Source organism: Callorhinchus milii, unplaced genomic scaffold (genome assembly GCF_018977255.1).
Source record: "Callorhinchus milii isolate IMCB2004 unplaced genomic scaffold, IMCB_Cmil_1.0 Scaffold2, whole genome shotgun sequence".
Lineage (NCBI taxonomy): Eukaryota > Metazoa > Chordata > Chondrichthyes > Chimaeriformes > Callorhinchidae > Callorhinchus > Callorhinchus milii.
The window spans coordinates 60,967,948-60,982,702 of NW_024704743.1; the positions used below are offsets into that span (position 1 = coordinate 60,967,948).

The following is a 14,755-nucleotide window of genomic DNA, read 5'->3' on the forward strand; positions in this document are numbered from 1 at the left end:
CCCACAAAATATAGTCAATTCACTTTACAGTATATTTGGTGAAGCGCTTTGACACGTCTCAACGACGTGATAAGGCACTATGTCAAATGCAAGAATTATTATCTAACGTTTTAAGACTATAATAGTCTTAAAAACTGGGACTAGGTGGAATTTTGAGCTTTGGCTTTCCTTAATGAAATTGAAATAGCTGGAAATCTACAGCAGGTAAAATCAATCAGCATATAAGAGAGAAAACGGGGTTGACATATTGGGTATGACCCTGCATCAGATTTCATTTCCTTTATGAATATCTTGCACACTCTTGGTCGCTGTAATATATCCGAGATGTAAGTTACTTCTAAAGTAATTTATCTGAAAATTGCGGAAGCGCTAAGAAATGCCAAACATCAACCATGCTCTTTCGGAAACAGCATTTTATTAAAAATTAAATTTCCACTGACCTGTCAAAGAATATCATATCACTTAGCAGTGAGCAACCCTGCCAAAATATCTGAATTCAATTGATTCATTGTTGAAACGTTATATTTTTAAAAAAAATGTATACACTTGTGTAAGATTCAAAGAACGTGAGAACATAGGAATGTGAATGTAAAGGAACGGAAAAGACTATTGCAATCCATCAACACCAGTGTTAAAGGAAAACACACACCATCTCCATCCCTCATACCCTTCAATAAATTTCTTCATGTCACAGCTCTCTATCTGTAAATCCCCTTGAATTTTCTGGCACAATTTGCCTCCATGTCCCTGGGCTCCACTTCGCTTATTCACCATCTGCATAAAATAATTCTGAACATTTCTGTTTATCTTCCCTCTTCTGAGTTTGAGTCTATGCATCTTGTTATGTAATGTGTCTGCATTAAATGACATTTACACTTGTCAGGCCAATTGCGTAATCTATCCTGATGCCTCTATATTTGATCATCCTGTTCATTGTTATTTGCAGCTCCCCCATTTTGGTATTATAGGCAAGGTAGTTTGGTTTCTCTCCCCACTTCCAAATCACTTAAGTATCATGTAAAGTGCATTGGTCTAAGTACAAAATCTCTGAGGTGCCTGAGTCTTATTTTCTTTCGTGCCAACTCAGCTCCATGTGCAAATATCCATTACTTCCACCCTATTCCCAATCCATTTCATCAGTTTCCTTATATAGGCTCAAAATTACATCATGTAACATATTATCACCTGTAATAATATCACACAGATTAATTTTGAGCCTTTCCCCCCATATCCTTATTCAAACACAGGGGATAACTGTAGGACCAGATAATCTCAATTCCTCCATCACTTACTCCAAACATTCAACTAAAAGATTATTTAAGCATCTTCCAGCCAACAATCCTTCCGATAAATTAATTATTCACCTCATGGTTGTTTGTGAGATATTGATGGAGCAAATGTATAGAAAGAAAAATAATCTTACACAATTACTTGTGAATATTTGATACATTCAGAGTGGTATGACACAATAAAAATCTAAGTTCTTTCTTTTATATGTGTATGTGTTTATAAGTCTAATAATGAAATTAAACCAATTGTTATCTCCATTATTGATAGGAGTTTTACAGTTGAGATTTTCCCATTATAACCAGACATCACTCATAAATCTACAAAGAGAAAGAAGACTAATACATGCTGACTGCCAAGGTCAGAAAATTTGCTGACAGTGCAGAGAATCACCCCCAAAGTAGTGATGCTTAACCCGCAGCTGGAACATACACATTGCTGTGCACGATTAAAGACATAACAACAACAACAAGATTACATTTGTATAGCGCCTTTCACATCGGGAGGACGTCACAAGGCGCTGGACAGTGTACAGCATTTCATAATTGTTTCCACGAGGATTATATTTAATTTCATAATGAATGGCTCCAGTACAACTTTAAATATTTAGGCCAGGCCAGTATTGAAGAAAGAACTTTCAATTTTGTAGCTCCTATAACTTAGAAAATTAAAGTTAGTCAAAGACAGAAATTCCTGTCTCCGCATATCATCTCCAATGTCATCTCAGTAAATCTCCACAATTGCTTCTCCATGACTATGATGATCTTTCTCTCATGGGGTACTAAAATCAAGATGAAACGCACCATCTGTCAACCTGAGAAATCAACTTCTAAATGGATCAAAGATGCCCAAGGCACTTCCTTCCCTACTTAACGATCACATCACAACAAAGCATGAAACAGCGATTGAAACCAAACTCTTCAAGTTTACAACATGATGCCTAGTCTGTACAATAACATTGAAGAATAATGCTTACACAAATCAATGATTTGTTGCACAGCATGTGTTAGCATTCAGGCATTTGGGAGGTTCTATTATTTTCACTTTGTTTTAAATCACTTTGGGTGGGAATGGCTTAATTGTTTTTCATGCAGTCTGCAGAGTGGAGGATTTCTAAATATAGCTTGGCAGCTCAGAATGTAACTGAAGCTAGGAATGTGGCCTTGTTACCACCCAGCAGGTTTCAGTGTATGTCTCTCTGCATTATCCGCTGATCTGCAGATGGCCTGCCCTGTGGCTGACAGTTTTGAGTGGACCCATCACTTCTAGTATGAATAAAAGTAAACAGACTGGAGCCATTCATTATGAAAGCATTGTCGTTTCTCCCCACTAAATTGGATTTGACTCTGGGAATAAATATTCCTGAGTACTGTATCTGCATGAAGTGGCTGTACTCTTGGAGCTATTGAAAATATGCTGAGGCCCTGCCAGAACTCAAACCTGGCAGGGATATAAAAAGACCCATCATTATCAAGCTACCCAGAAGAAAGAGGGTGGGAAGACTATTATATGGCTCCATTATGTTCCTGAGTCGGTGTGAAGGTAAAGTGACCAATAGCAAGGTACCTTACAAATACTGAGGAGTATAATACTATAATAATAATAATCCTTGCATTTGATATAGCTCTTTTGACATCTTCTAGACATCTCAAAGCGCTTCACAAAATAGACTGTAAAGTGAATTGACTGTATATTTGGGGCGAAATGCGGCAGCCAATTGCGCGCAGCAGTGGAGTCCTGTAGCTCAGTGGTTAGAGCACTCGCTTTACAAGCGAGAGACCTGAGTTCAATTCCAGGCAGGGCGAAACCTTGGGCAAGTTTCCTTACTCCACACGCCTAATAACAATCCCTCCAAAACCAAAAACAATAATAAATTGGTCATTTTCCATCTACGACTGTTCGTGGGACACTGCTGTGCGCAATTGGCTGCCGCGTTCGCCCACAAATATACCGTCAATTCACTTTACAGTGTGTTCTGTGAAGCGCTTTGGGACGTCCTCCCGACGTGAAAAGCGCTATATCAAATGCAAAGATTATTATTTAGCAGTTCCTCAACTCACAAACAGTCATGGATTGAAAATGACCAATTTATTATTGTTTTGGAGGGATTATTATTAGGCATGTGGAGTAAGGAAACTTGCCTAAGATTTCGTCCTGCCTGGAATTGAACCCCGGTGTCTCGCTTGCAAGGCGAGTGCTCTAACCACTGAGCTACAGGACTCCACTATGACGCTAAACCCCCAGCTGGCAGGACAAATGGAGGAGATGTCCAGTCCAGTGACCCAGAATTTCCAGCTTAGTGTAATTACAATGCGGATACTGGCATTTACTAGCCAGCAAGCACTGTGAGGTACGCTCGTCTGCTAGAACAGTGGCCTACGGGCTCATGGATTGTTTTTTAAATTGGTTTCACGCCCAGTCCGGCTAGGTACAAATTCTGGATACCCAGAGTCCAGTAAACCAGGGCATTACTGTATAATAATGACCTATAGTCACAGGATCACAAGAGAAGTTTGGGTAAAAAAGGCCCATTAGCAATTTGATTTAATACTATCCTACTATTTTCCTATTACATACCTGCCCTGGTCAACAGGACTCTCTCTAAGGCTCGCACTGAATCAGTTTTCCAGAGTTTGGTTTGAATACTCTTAAGTATGGTGATGGGTTTTGTTACAAAAGGGTTAGAATATAACAGTAGAGAAGTATTGCTGCAACTGTATAAGGCCCCGGTGAGACCGCACCTGGAGTATTGTGTGCTGTTTTGGTCTCCTTATTTAAGAAAGGAGGTACTCGCCTTGAAGGGGGTACAACGTAGATTCACTAGGGTGATACCAGGGATGAGGGGGATGAGTTATGAGGATAGGTTGAGCAATTTACGCCTATATTCACTAGAATATAGAAGACTGAGAGGTGATCTTATAGAAACCTATAAGATTATTCAGGGGCACGACAGAATAGATAGTGGGAGCCTTTTTCCCCTGGTTGGAGAAACTATAACCAGGGGTCACAGTCTTAGAATTAGGGGTAAGCCCTTTGCACTGAGTTGAGGAAAAAATTCTTCACTCAGAGGGTAGTGAATTTATGGAATTCTCTGCCCCAAAGGCCTGTAGATGCTCAGTCCTTGTACATATTCAAGACTGAGATTGATAGATTTCTTATGGATAAATGGATTAAGGGATATGGGGATAAGGCGGGTAAGTGGAGTTAGAATAGATCAGCCATGATCTTATTGAATGTGGGGTAGGCTGGAGGGGCCGAATGGCCTACTTCTGCTCCTAATTCTTATGTTCTTATGTTTGCCATTGTGTCAGACACATGGCTGAGCAAATAGAAATACATATCAAAATGTTTCTGGAGGGCATATCTGAATGTATTGTTCTAGGTTTCTAGGTTTCTCTTCCTATAAATCATTCTTATAACACAATGGACCAGCCTCATTTATCTTCTGTGCATTGCCTCGTGGGCCTGAATGAGCCCTTGCACAAAGTGTTGGAGAAGGGCTGACAGAGAACCGTACAACTTCACCATGACATCTGGGGATCTGAACTCAGTTGATCTAGCAATGTAGCCCAGCATCCTTTTGCCTCATTTATTATTGCCTCGTGCTGTTTGGACATAGTGACCGATGAGTCAAATAACATTCCTAGGTCTTCTTCAACTTCTCCTTTGGCACATTCTAACCTATCTGTGGAGTATACGTAGCTATTTATACTTCCAACATACAGTATTGGGGAATTTTCCACAGTGATTCTATTAATCACTTTTGAAAGAACTAAAAGGGTCTGGTTGCATTTGCGACAGTGCCCCCTGCAATGTGAAAGTGCTAAGATTAAAACTACAACAACTTCCATTTATATAGTGCCCTTCATGCAGAGTAACATCTTGGAGAGCTTAACAGTGGTTGAGCTTGATGCTGAGCCATGGAGAAGGGGAGCTGACCATAGGCACGGTTGAAAAGGAAGATCTTTAGGTGTGATCTGACGACAGGCAAAAAGGAATTGGCAGGAGGGATTGAATCAGGGAGTTCCAGAGCTTTGGGGCATCCTGCCTGAAAGCATGGCTGCTGAGGGCAGAGTGGAGGGGACACGGGACATGCAGAAAGCTAGAGCCACCTGAGCAAAGGAATCGGGTTGAGGAGTGTGGTGTGGGAGTGTAAGAGAGGAGAGGTAGGAGTACCAACATGATGGGAGCATAATGCAGAGAAATTACTTTAAGTCACAATCTTTTCTATGAGGAGATAACATTCTTTGAACCACACTTTCCACAGAAACGTGAGATTGCTGAGACAGAGAACAGCATAATTGGCAATAGGGAAAAAATCGATGCTGTGTAAGAGGTGGGATTCATAACAGGATTCTGAAATCTCAATGTGTCCCATACTGGCTCCTCAGACCTCATGTTGACAATCTCTTGTCAGGAGAAACTCCTTTGGCCATGATTCAACTTCACTGAACTTGGAAATGAGATCAATGACTGAGGGTTCCAGTGGGTGCAAGACACAATCGGGTGGTGGGGGGAAGGTTAAATATCCCTACTTATTAAACCACATTATTCTGCTTTGACAAGTGCATAATGTACACTTGGTGGTGCAGAATTTCAGAAAATTGTTAAATTCAATCTTAATTTGGAAGACATTTTTTACAGCAGTAATTTGGCTTTCAAATAAAGCCCTGCTTGTCGGCCTTCCCAACTCCTCCCTCCACAGGCTGCAGATAATCCAGAACTCTGCAGCCTGGGTCTTCTACTGCACCAAACTCCGTGACCCCATCTCCCCCATTCTTGCCCGACTCCATTGGCTCCCTATCCTTCATAGGATCCAGTTCAAGATCCTGGTCCTCACCTACAAAGCCCTCCATGGCCTCGCCCCACCCTACCTCTGTGACCTCCTAACCCCCTACCAACCCGCCCACTCCCTCCACTCAGCCGGCTCTGGCCTGCACCACGCCCCCCACCCACCATTGGCGGGAGAGCCTTCAGCCACTCTGCCCCCAACCTCTGGAATTCCATCCCCCAATCACTCTGCCTCACCCCCTCCTTAGCCTCCTTCAAATCCCGCCTCAAAACCCTCCTCTTCGACCATGCCATCGGCCACTCCCCTTCCCCTCCCCTCCCTTCTCCCCGCCTGACCCCAGCTCGGGTCTGAAATGCTGTACATTGTCCAGCGCCTTGGAAAGTTCTCCCAATGTGAAAGTCGCTTTACAAATGTAATCTTGTTGTTGTTGATTTTTCCAAATTCTGCAAGATTTTCATTTTAAGCCAATAGTCATGAGATATTCTGAGCTTTCTGTGACTGGGGCTGAAATGTCAGTTGGTGCTTCATGTAGTGACATTCACAGTGTGTTTCCCCATTATAATTATATACAATATACAATAAAATTTACTTTTATTTAATGCTGTTTACATCAGAAGGGCATTAGAAAGCGCTTCACAGTGGTAGATGGGAGCCCATTGCCAAAGTCACTGCATGGGAACACCAACCAGATTTTTCCTCTGATTCTCTAGGTTCTTTTTCAATGCAATGTTTTCATACACAGATTAACTTACTCTGAATAATAGGATCACTCTATAAAGCATTTTGGTAATAATTAGTAATTTGCATTTTGCTCTTTCATTTGCATTTTATACATCTGTGAACAGAGTATCAGTCTGAATGATTTAATTGCATATAACGCATAATCTGAAAGTAATATCTAGGGAACCAGATTCGTGCTATGTCAGGACTATGCTGTCCTACCTAAGCTGTCATGAAGTTTGCAGCTGTGTGCTCCTGCACATCTGCAACCTGACCTCTTCTCCATGCTACTTAGTGGTGCATTGACAGATATGGTAGACTCATCAGCTAACCTGGAGGCTGTCTCTGTGGATTGGGAAATTGAATCGCAAATAATCTAAATACAGTATAAAAAAGAAATGTTAAAATAGTACTGTCTCAATAAGTTTTTTTTAAATTTGTGTTTATAAAATCAATCCATAAAATTAAGAAAACAGTTTGAAATATTTAGCTCTTTTCTTCCACAACAACGTTTGCAAATATTTAGACAGCCTCCAATATTTACAAATGCAAGTTACCAACAGTACTTAAATTCCTATTGATGAATATTGTGAATTCAAACCTGACATCTTAGATGGAAAAGACAGATGGAAAGGGGTGAAATGAGAGGAAAGTCATGCTATACAGCCAGAGTTTTTAGCTCGTGGAAGAGAAGGAGAAAGTAGAAGCGATGAGAAACGGAGTTAAATAACACTGGAAACAGGCCACAAAGATAAAGAGTAATACAGCCCCGTTGAAAAGATCGGGTAATGACTGAAAGAGAATTTAGAAAACAGAATGTAGACATCAGAGATTCAGGGTCTTAACTTATGAAAGTAGTGTTAAAAAAATGTTAAAAATAGAATAAGGCGAGGAAATGCTCTCAGACGTGGTAGTAGGTTAAAGGTACAAGTAAGTGAAAATACTGAGAGTTGAGCATGTATAGCAACTTAAAACAAGTGAAAAGCAGTATTAATTACATTGAAACATCTGAAGTATTCGAATCCTGATAATTTCCCAAATGCATTTACAACCAACTCTTCTGTAAACTTATGAATTAATAAATAAAATAATAATAATCCTTGCATTTGGTATAGCGCCTTATCATGTCTTCTAGATGTCTCAAAGCGCTTCACAGAATATACTGTAAAGTAAATTGACTGTATATTTGTGGGCGAGATGTGGGAGCCATGTTCGCACAGCAGTTCCCACAAACGGTCATGGATTGAAGTGACCAATTTATTATTATTTTTAAAATAACTTTTTTTGGAAGGAATTATTACCCCCGGAGAAGCGATTCACAGATAGACTAACAACCAGGTTCCTATTTACTGCTAGGTAACCAGAAGTGTGTGGAGTAAGGAAACTTGCCCAACATTTTGCCCTGCCAGGAATCTAACCCAGGTGACTTGCTTGCGAGGCGAGCGCTCTAACCACCGAGCTACAGGACTCCACTAATTAAGACAGCATTAAATGATGTGAGCTCGCAGTTATACAAAGCTCACAACACTGATTTGGTACCAAAACCTGGAAAATTCTCTCCGCCTGAGCAAATCTAATACAGCATTGTCGATGCAGCATCTGTGTGCTAATTGCAGCATTAGGTTGCTGAATGCAATAGAGTGGTCAATGGAATATTAGTGAGATGCTCTCTCCATGTGAAAGGCGCGATATACATGCAAATTGTTGTTGTTGTGTGCTGAATGCAATACCATGCCCAATGAAACACTAACATACTCAGTGCAGCATTAGACAGCTCAGTGCACTATTAATAATAATAATCCTTGCATTTGATAATAGGACATTTCATATTGGGGGGACATCTCACACTGCTTCATAGGATTTATAGGATATCCAGTGACTTAATTTCTAGGTGAAATTGGCAACCAGTTTGCACATCGTTTTGCGCAGAGTTCCTCAGGGCTCTGTCCTTGGTCCCCTCCTCTTCAATATCTATTTGCTCCCTCTTGGTGACATCATCCGCAGACATGGAGTCAACTTCCACATGTATTCCACTCAATTCTACCTCTCTGTCTCCACCCTTGACTCTAGGACGACTGCTTTGCTGATAGAATGTCTGTCAGACATCAAGTCCCGGATGAGAGCTAACTTTCTACAGCTGAGCATCATCAAGACTGAGGCTCTTCTGATTTGCTCCCGTCAGCACCTCCTCACCTCAGGCACTGACAGCATTCATGGATGCACACTCCACCTTGCTAAGCCAGTCCGGTACCTTGGCATCTTGTTTGACCCTCAACTATCCTTTCTACCCCACATCCGTGCCATGACCCGCTCTGCCTTCCCCCACCTCCGCAACTTCGCCCGGCTCCGACACTGTCTCACACCGCAGACTCCTGAGAGCCTCATACATGCATTCATAACATCGAGGCTTGATTATGCAAACTCATTGCTTTTGGTCTCCTCAACTCCTCCCTCCATAGGCTGCTAGAACTCTGCAGCCCATGTCCTCTCTCACATTAGACTCCATGACACTATCACCCCATCCTTGCCCAACTCCACCGGCTTCCCATCATACAGAGGATACAGTTGAAGATCCTGGTCCTCACCTTCAAAGTCCTCTACGGCCTTGCTTCCCCCTACCTCTGCAAACTCATAAACCCCTACCATCCTGCTCCCTCCCTCCAGGGGGCTCCGGCCTGCTTCATGTCCCCCGCATCACCTGCCCATTGGCGCATGGGCCTTCTGCCACTCTGCCCCCATTCTCTGGAACTCAATCCTGCAGTTCCTCTGTGTTGCCCCCTCCCTTGTCCCCTTCAAGACCCATCTGAAGACCCTCCTTTTCAACCGTGTATTCAAGACTCTCTTCGGTTACATCTTGGCATCATTCTGTACCCTTACGTTTATTTCTGTCAGTTTTGGGTGAGCTTGTGGGCTTTCCGGTGGATGCATCCTGAGCGGGTTGTGCCAAAGCGGCTCCTGCCGGGGTCGGGTCTCATCTGGCCTTTGCTATGGTTGAGCTGAACTTCAGCTTGTCCCTCAGTATATAGTCCATGATCCTAGCGTGCGAGAGCCTGAGGCAGGCCCTCTGAATCTGAATCTGGAGTTCCACAATAAGCTCAGTGTGCCTGCAAACTGTAGCACAGACTATGCCACTCTTCCTTTGACAATATGCTGAATCAGAACATCATCTTAATAGCAATGAAAGCTATCGTATTCGCAATGTTCTTTGTGCTTTGTTGTTTTACCTCATGCTCAGCAGCATTATTAAAATAATAACTAGACTTTGCATATCTCCTTGATAATTATGGCTTTCCAGGCATAATTGAGGACATTAATGAAACATGGCTGCTCATTAAGGAGTTGGATGGCACCCAGGAACATAATTTCCCTCAACCAGGATGAGGGTGTCACATGAAAAGTTTCCTTGTTTATTGGTTACTAATTCAGGTCAAACTAATTAGTAGTCATATTGCAGCCATGGCTGTTTGCCTCACTCTCTATCTCTTTCACTCCTTAACACACTCCTGAAGTAGCACCTTACACCATTTGAATTCAAGCAATGCAAACAGATTAGGCATCGCTCTGCATATAATAGATTCCCTCCATTAGCCATTTAGTCCCAAGAAGGATTTTCGTGCTTCAGAATAAATAGTGTGAGGTGAGAGTGAGACAACGATGGCTACAAAATAACACACCATTATAGGATACAGATTACAGACAGCCATTGATAGAAAACAGAAAACCACAATATAGGTTAGAGTGAGACAGATAACAGACAGCAGTGGATTACAGAGCAGCATCCCATATTACTTGTCTCTAAACCAATGATAAAGAGTACTGTATTACCATCTCCAAATCAGACAATAAATCAATTGAAACAGATTACACAATGTGCAGACATTATGAGAATTTAATTGCACTATATTAACAATCCACAAATTTTATCTGATTCCTGCTATTAATAACACATTGTATAGTAAAGACCTTCTCAATTGAGCTTTGCATAGAGAGACAAGAAATATATCTTTATACAATTTCAGACATCACAAAAACTGTATTAATTTCTCATGCTTGGTTTACATTAACATGGACCTTAAATAAACCAGTACTAAATTAATGAATATTAAAAGTGTGGAAAATATGAACTTGACCCGGCAGAGTTGATAGAAAAGGAAATGAGCATTTGAAACAGGATTTAAAATAGCCATATAATATTCAACACACCATTGTGTAAACTTTTGGGCTTGGTCGTGAAAGAGGTAAAGGCTCTATCCTTCCTTGGTGGGAGGTAAGTAAGCAGGGTCTCCTTGGTGTTGAACTGGCTCCAAGGTGACATGCCTGGCAACAGAATGTCGGAATCGAGCCAGCCCTCTGTGGTGATCTTGGTAGCCTGGTTCCTGAGCCAGACGGGTCTGCAGTATTCCAGGGCACTGTTGATGACACCACAGCCAGTCTGTCTCATCGACTGGACCTAGAAGGGAAGACCAGTTACTGGGGTCAGGGAGTCAACCCACTCAGCTTCTGTTAACCCTGCAAGCCAAAGCACTAGGCTAGGTCCTAGCTGGACAAGCAGTGGGAAAGCTTGCCGGACAGCAATATCAATGGCAAGCTATGCAGTTTTAGCTGGTTAATCTCCAGCGGTATCCCAATGCACACTCTTGGGACCCCAAGCCTTGACTCTTGCCAACCTGCGCCAAATCCTTTTCAGAATTAGGTATACAGGATGCGTCCCTCCGGGAAGAGAGTGCACATTCTATTCCATCAATCTATCTCTGGGATTTCCATGTGTAGTGGGATGCATGAAACCAAGGCCAGCTTGAGTGAGCAAGTTCTTAGAAACAGAGCCAGAGAGATGTATTGACTGGTGATTTAATTGTCCTGTCGAGAAAATTGAACAAATGCTTGGTAACGAATCTGGAGACTGACATCATGTCAAAGGTGTCTATATTTGCAGATGATATTGATTTGAGAGCAGAGACAAATGACGTAAATCAATGTGCAGAAATTTAGAAAGGATCAGAATTGCTGGGGTGGGGGTGCCACAAGCTGCGCTCCAAGGTAACAGAATATCATTCAGTTCTCAGGCAATGGGATTTATGCCAAAGTCATGACATGACATCATGACATCGATCAATGATATGCCCCATTCCAGAAGTTCGGAACAGACTGTTCCAGGTATGCAGACACTATACTGCACCTTTGATCTTTTATTTCATGTGAAATCATTCTACAACTGAAACAAACCTGACATATTAAAAAAAAATAGATGGGAGATACTCTACATGGGGTTCACTTCAAATCTATTCATTGACAGAATACAAAAAAGATTTGGATGAAGTCTCTTTGGCCCAATTGATCTCACCCTTTCAGAATACCCACGTTAAGGTCCTCCCAGCATCAATGTCCTGGCCTCAAACACCCTTCTTGATAACTTGTCCCAATCGTTAATTGCCCTCTGTGTAAATAAATATTTCCTAGTGTCTCTCCTGAAATTGCCCTTTATAGCCCTAAACCCCCTGTCCTGTTCTGTTATATCTGTGCATCCAAAAGTGTTGTTCTGGGTTTACTTTCTCAATCTCATTTAAAATCTTATATACATTTATAAGGTCCCCTCTGAATGTCTCTATTCAAGAATGAAGAGCCCTAATTGTGTTTAAACTTTGTGCATATACCTCATTCCTCTAACATTGGGCATCATCATTGCAGTGTCTCTAGGTTTCGGCAGTCTGCTTGTGACGAGGCGATCATTATATACAGTACTCAAGGTGCAGCCTGATCAGACCACTGTACAGCTGAATATGATTTGTGAGGATTGGAACTAAACTGATTTAGAAATATAGCCCAGCATCCTGTTTGCCTTGTTTATTGTTGCCTCACACTGTTTGAAGCAGTGAGCAAAGAGTCACTAACACTCCTAGATTTCTTTCAGCTTTCCCCTTGCCAACTTGCATTCATATAGAGCCCTTCATGAGGGATAGTGCTCTGAGACACTGGCCCATGTGAAGGGCTCTATATAAATGCAAGTTGTTGTTGTTGTTCTATCCCATCCATGGAGAACATGCACCAATGCCTATAATTCTTACTTCCTAAATGTTGCATTTATCAATATTAAACTTTATTTGCCAGTTATAATAATTCTTGCATTTGATGTAGTGCTTTATCATGTCTTCGAGATGTCTCAAAGTACTTCACAGAACATACTGTGAAATGAATTGACTGTACATTTTGTAGGCAAAACGCGGCAGCCAATTGAGCACAGCAGTGTCCCACAAACATTATATCATGATTATTTTTTAAGGAAAAGCGATCCACCTATTGACTAACAACTGGGTTCCTACTTATTGTGTAGTCCTGTAGCTTAGTGATTTAAGCACTCACCTCGTGAGAGGATCTGAATTCGATTTCTGGGCAGGGCGAAACGTTGGGTAAATGTCTTTACTCCACACGCCTCTGTTTACCAGCAGTAAATAGCAACCCGGTTATCATCTGCAACTTGGTGTCATCTGCAAATTTAACTCGATTAACTCGGTTTGTGGATATCAATGAGTCTGCCAATCTACCACAGCACTGCATTAATCACTCCTTTAACTTGTGAGGTTGTGATCGCTTGTCTTGGCCCAGAAAAAAGTAATCTTCTGATGGTGACTGGGATGACAGGAAACAAATAGCTGCTGTCACATTCAGAGTCAGAAATAATGCAGATGGAGTCACCGACTTCACTGTAAATTATTTTCCAAGATCATACAATGGTTTTAAAACACCTTCCGTGTGTATAGACTGCCAAAACCATTGGCCCACTGCTGGAAAAATGTTCTGCATGAACGAGGTTTCTGCAGGGAAACTCCTGTATGTCACCCTGACCCATGAGACTTCATATATAATAACGATTGTGTCTGATATAGCGTCTTTCATCTCAGAAGGTTGTCTCAAAGCACTTCACGGGATTTACTGCGAAGTGTAATGGCTGTGTATTTGTAGGCAAACACTGCGCCAATTTGCACACAGCAATGTCCCACAATCAGCCAAGAAGTGAGTGACCAATTTTATTTGGGGGAGTGTTGCCAGGACACTGGGAGAAATTCCATTTTCTTTTCAAATAGTTCAATGGGTTCTTTAACATTCACCCGAACAGGCTAACAGGAGCTCGGTTTCATGTCACAATCAAAGGATGGCGTCTCCAACCCACACCCCCATCACCCAGCACTGCATGTGAGTATCAGCTATCAGGTCTACACTCAATTAACCCATCTCCAAAGTAACAAGTTCTAACCTGTCCAACCTTTCCTGATATTTGTGTCCTCTCATCCTTAGTAACATTCCAGTAAATCTGCACTGCTACATATACTCTCTGCATTGCCACAACTGGATCAGACCAAATTACCTCTTTTCATCATGCCACAACCTGATTCCTTTTCCAATAAACTGTTACCAGTATAAATGTTTTCGTATTTCTGACAAGACCTTGAAGTCTGTTAGGGCACGTTAAGGACTGACCAGTGTATGACGTATAATGCTACTAGAGTGCATCAAATAACATTTCAGAATTTGCAGCATGACTTAATTTAATTGAAGATGCTCCAAAGTAGTTGACTCGATTTTTAGTCCACTGGTATAAGAGATTTACTGCCCTATCAAACCTATATTGGAACCAATATTAATTCTTCCCCAAATTGCTTTTATAACTATATTCTCATTTTCTGCATGATGATAAATTGACATTACTAGCACTTAATCTGCTCTCCAAATTCTTTCCAATATTTTATACATCGAATAATAATTTTATACATGTCTTAAAGATCTTTCCTGAATCTACCAGGGTGGTGATATTCTAACAAAACAATATCCTAAATAGAAATTAATTATGAGTTTTATTTGAAAAAAAATTGCAATAACACGATGGTTCGGATGAAGAAAGCTCTTCAACCCATTTAATCACATCCTTCCAGCCTACCATCCTCCCAATACAGCATTGTTCAC

General features: G+C 41.5%; 1 non-coding gene across 1 annotated transcript; it reads left to right on the forward strand.

The window, feature by feature from the left end:
* Nucleotides 1-3,020: 3,020 nt before the first annotated feature.
* Nucleotides 3,021-3,092, forward strand: trnav-uac. Its single transcript has one exon. It is a non-coding gene; the product is annotated as a tRNA-Val (tRNA).
* The last annotated feature ends 11,663 nt before the right edge of the window (nucleotides 3,093-14,755 follow it).